The sequence below is a fragment of the Eschrichtius robustus genome, chromosome 12, assembly GCF_028021215.1.
Source record: "Eschrichtius robustus isolate mEscRob2 chromosome 12, mEscRob2.pri, whole genome shotgun sequence".
NCBI lineage: Eukaryota > Metazoa > Chordata > Mammalia > Artiodactyla > Eschrichtiidae > Eschrichtius > Eschrichtius robustus.
In genome coordinates this window covers 54,230,075-54,235,341 of record NC_090835.1, presented here as the reverse complement: position 1 = coordinate 54,235,341, position 5,267 = coordinate 54,230,075, and the positions used below count along the sequence as shown (strand labels likewise).

Sequence of the window (5,267 nt, the reverse complement as noted above, 5' to 3'; positions counted from 1 at the left end):
GACCTAGAGTCTGTCATACAGAGTGAAGTAAGTCAGAAGGAGAAAAACAAATACCGTATGCTAACACATATATATGGAATCTTAAAAAAAAAAAAAAAGGTTCTGAAGAACCTAGGGGCAGGACAGGAATAAAGATGCAGGCGCAGATAATGGACTTAAGGACATGGGGAGGGGGAAGGGTAAGCTGTGACGAAGTGAGAGAGTGGCATTGACATATATACACTACCAAAAGTAAAATAGATAGCTAGTGGGAAGCAGCCACATAGCACAGGGAGATCAGCTCGGTGCTTTGTGACCACCTGGAGGGGTGGGATAGGGAGGGTGGGAAGGAGACGCAAGAGGGAGGGGATATGAGGATATAAGTATACGTAGAGCTGATTCACTTTGTTATACAGCAGAAACTAACATAACAATGTAAAGCAATTTATACTCCAATATACATGCAAAAAAAAAAAAAAAGTTACAGGGCCTGGCCATTTTTGCCCAGTGGGGTATTCCTCTGTGGGCAGTCTTAGTGCTGGCCTTCCCTGTTGGGCTGACCAAAACTATCCCAGAGCTGCATCAGGGAATGCCAGGAGCAGTCTCCTTGTGCACATGTGAGGGATTCCCTGGAGTACCTTCCTATGAATGAAATTGCTGGATCGAAAGGAATTTCTTCACGTGGCTTTCAAAGAAGTGACCATTACAGGTCACCTCATTCATGCATTTGAGCAATGCAATTTCAGACCCGTAGTATATTAAGGGCTTAATTTGGACCAAACTGTAAAGGAATTTACAGTATTTCTAAAGCAAGATGCCCCTTTAAGGATTAGCCTACCACCACCACTCAAAAATTATAAATACGCGGGCTTCCCTGGTGGCGCAGTGGTTAAGAATCCGCCTGCCAATGCAGGGGACAAGGGTTCGAGCCCTGGTCCGGGAAGATCCCACATGCCGCAGAGCAACTAAGCCCGTGCGCCACAACTACTGAACCTGCACTCTAGAGCCCTCGAGCCACAACTACTGAGTCTGCGTGCCACAACTACTGAAGCCCATGTGCCTAGAGCCCGTGCTCTGCAACAAGAGAAGCCACTGCAGTGAGAAGCCCGCACACCGCAACGAAGAGCAGCCCCCGCTTGATGCAGCTAGAGAAAACCCGTGCAGCAACGAAGACCCAACACAGCCAAAAATAAATAAATAAAATAAATTTATATTAAAAAAAGAAATTATAAGCATGATAAACTAAAGATTATTCCTCAAGCATATAAACCAAAGACAAATGAACATGTGTTGCGTTTGTAAGACAGCAACAGACTCCCGTTGAAAGAGGATGGCTCTCAGAGCAGCTGGAATCACCAATGAGACTGAAACAGCATCTTCTGTGAAGACGATTATAGAACTACAAAGCTAATCCCATTTCATCCTGTGAGAACCTCCCGGGGCTTCCTTTCTGCATACCTGTATTAAGAGCTTTATCCACGAGCAAGTACAGTACACCTGCCTGAGGTTCTTCCTCCCAAATCTGCCTGCCTTCCTCCTCTCTTGACACAGGTGTCCGATCCACACTGTGGTCTGAAGTCTTCCCGCACTGGTTCCTCCCTGCTTATCTTTCACGGGCATTATCCCCAACAAATTTCTAGCACTTGTAACTGGGTCTTACACTTTCTGGATGACCTAAATGAATACAGCCGTGACAGCGGCTGGACACAATGTGGGCTTTGTTCCAGAGGAGGGAGCCCTTTCCTCTTTTTGGCCCCCCATTTTCACATTGCTGGAGTTGGGGTGGGGGAGGGAGGATAAAGAATGCTTATTGCCAAGCAGCCCGGATTTGGGATGCCAGCTGTTTACAGCAGTTGTCTGAGAAAGCCAGCTGCTCTGATTCTTTGGAAAATTTGGCTCTTGAGATGATGGAAGATTTTGGTCCTATAGGAAGCTGATTTTATTTTTTCTAATTTTTTTTTCTTTCTTTCTTTTATTTTTATTTTTTATTGGGGTATAGCTGCTTTACAATGTTGTGTTAGTTTCTGCTGTACAGCAACGTGAATCAGCTTTGTGTATACATATATCCCCTCTTTTTTTGGATTTCCTTCCCATTTAGGTCATCACAGAGCATTGACTAGAGTTCCCTGTGCTACACAGTAGTTTCTCATTAGTTATCTAATTTTATACATGGTATCGATAGCGTATATATGTCAATCCCAATCTCCCAATTCATCCCACCCCCCCCCCCCACTTAGGAAGCTGATTTTAGATGTAGCTTCTTCCACGGGGAGAAAGGCAGTCCTGCTCCCAGATGGCTCACTGCCCAGGTGACCCAGGGTAACTCCCAGGGCTGTTTGGGGATAGTTCTGCTCGTTGTTCAATACACAGACAACACTGCTCTTTTTATTCACACACCATGGCAAGCCTTCAAAGCAGGAGTTACTTAGGCAATCCTGGATTCTACAGCTCTCCATTCCTAACTTAGAGCAGGGCTATACATGCATTCCCTGATCTTAAAACTTTCAATTAAAAAAAAAAGTCCAGCTGGAGAGATACACACTGTCACATGTGTACCACTCTGTGCTCCAACACCAAAAACAAGTTGGGCTTGTTGTTATGTTTTGCAAGGATTTATTTTCTCTCATTTTCCCTCCAACATGCCACCCCCAATCTTTACCACCCCTAGCACCATATAACCATCCTTCTTCCCTCCCCCTCACTTCGTTTGTTCTCTCTGATGCAGGAAGAAAGAATTAGCACAATCCCTTTTTTTTGAACAATTGATTTATTCCAAGGAGCAGAGTGCAGTTCACGTGTTCCTGTATCAATACCTCTTTGAAAAAGAGGGTGGAGAAACTAAGACACAAACAAGGCAAATTGTACTAAGCAAAGTGATAACAGGTTTTCTATCAAGAGAATCCAGGACTTGGGTACCTAATTTGGGTATCTCTGCCCCTCCCCCAATGTCTAAGCACAGCCGCAAATGGACACCAACAGAGAAGCGGCAGCATGTAGGAGAGTGGGAATCACAGGAGTGGACTAAGGTCTTATTTGGCTCATAATATGCAGAAGGCAGCCAGAGAGCTTCTGGTCCAACACTTCCACTTACAGATGAGGAAACAGGTGCAATACCTTAACCTACTCAGAGTTTTACAACTAGTTGTGGTCCCTCAGAAGTAGGACCCCAGTCTCCAGACCCCCTAATCTAGTCTCTTTCCTCAGTGCCTGAACTGTTTCTTGGTTATTTGACATTTTCCTGCCTCTATAACCCCAGCTGCTTCTGTGTAACCCTTACCAAGGATAAACCTAAATGGGGTGGCCCTTATTTCCTCTTTACTTGCAGCAAGGATATGGCATAGTCAGCAGGCATCGTATGAACTGGCAACAGTGCTGTAACCTTCCGCCCAGGGGCCGGCCCCTTATACTCTTTTACCACCTAACTTGCCCTCTTGCATCCAACAGCCCCACCATCATCCACGTTTATTGCATTCTCCACAGAAGAGAGAAGCACAATTTATAAAGTCGATGAAGGGCACTGAAATCTTCGGTTTCAATAAGCAAGAATGGACACTGGCAGGTAATTAGTCCTCTCCTGTACTGAGTCAGTTCCCTACAGTTATTATATGTGGTCATTTGCATCATTGGCCCCAATATCTTATCTCTTCCTGAATTCACACTCTTTTCCGTATGTGGCCACTTTGCTTTGTCAGCTTGACTAAGTTGGAACTCCATTTCCCAAAATTTTCTTCTGTCTGGTCCTGGATTAAGTTGGCCACTAGAAAAATTTATGTGAGTTTTGGAAAAGGGAAGTAAAGCAGCAGCCACTGTCTATGTTCTGGAGGTGTGTGTCAGGCCTGGCACCGCTGCAGCCCCCGTACGGTGTCACCGCCCTGCATGCTCCCCTTGTTGGCACGGAGGACAGCCAGCCCACAGGTCCTCCAGTTCCTGCTGGAAATCCTCCTTCACCTTCTGCAGCTCCTGAGCCAACGATGTGTGCGGCCGGCCACACACACACCAGCAAGGGCACCAGCCTCCCTACAAGTCACCGTGTCTTCACGCTTGGAGACAGAGGCTGATGTGGGTTCCAGGTGGTCCTTGCTCTGACCTGCAGTCTGTCTGCCTTTCCCTTCCAGCTGCTGGCCCTGACTACCTCAGGCTCAATGTCAGGTATGGAGGCAACAGCTTTACGTTGACTTCTTAACCAGCTCCCACAACTGCATAAGCCTCAGTCCCTACACCAAATCCCCTATTCTATGTCACTCACAGTAGTTCTGCTTCTCTAATCAAACTCTCAGTGATACTCCACTGACTTTACACCTACCCCTCCCTCCACCGGCAGAGTAAATTTCCTCACCTGTCGACTTTGGGTTTGGCCAGTACTTTGCCTTGATGTGACATGAGCAGGGACCTGTCCAGTGGATGCTCTGCTGTCACCACGAGAAAAGCGTACTCTGACCAGCCCCCGGTCTCAGGAGAAAGAGGGATTCGTGTGGACACAGTCACCCCGCCACTGCAGTCTGAAGCAAAACTGCCCCAGACAACCCCAGACCCACAGTGCAAAGTAGAACCGTCAATCCCAGCCCAGCCTCATCAGCCAAGCACCAGCTGACTCACAAATGCATGAACAACAGTAAAGACTTGTTTCATTAAAGCCATTGAGTTGCAAGGTGCTTCCTTACACAGTAATAACTGACCAATATACTGTTATAAAACTTTTATGTCAGAAAATGGATTCCATACATCTCTGACTGTTGCCAAAGTTTACTTTTATGTGTTTGCAGATAACTTTATCAATACTTCATTAAAAAACCCCTCTCTTTCCATTTCACTCTACAGAGGCAGGAGAGGGAAGCGAGGACTTGAAGAGCCGTGGTCCAGGATGGTCTCTCAGTCTCTCTCTCTGTTGTCAGACAACTACCAGGAGGCTCAGGTAGTGACTGCCAAGCTGACGGCATGGAGGTCCCACAGGGAACTGCAGGTTTTCCTCAGGACCGGTCCCTCAAGGGGCAGTGAGGGAGCGGCAGCAGTAGCTGAGGATGGAGGTGAGATGAAGGGTCCTGCACTTTTATCTTGAGGCTCCCGGAAGTTTCCCTCCACTCTGCTTCTTCTTGGGGAGCCAAACAGAAAGAGCAAATGAAAAGCATCCTTCAAACAATCCCTGGAAGGAAGCCGAGTAGCAGGAGTTCAAAGACCCTGAGTCATCACTTTCAGGCCCCTTGGACAGGTGCTTTCCCTGTAGCAGAGTGTTCCCCCTTAATCACTTGGGGACTTCTGTGAAACTATTTGCTGACACAGGTATCTCCAGC

The 5,267-nt window shown here is 46.8% G+C and overlaps 1 pseudogene; it reads left to right on the top strand.

The window, feature by feature from the left end:
• Positions 1-627: 627 nt before the first annotated feature.
• Positions 628-4,570, top strand: LOC137774040 (UPF0538 protein C2orf76-like; annotated as a pseudogene).
• The last annotated feature ends 697 nt before the right edge of the window (positions 4,571-5,267 follow it).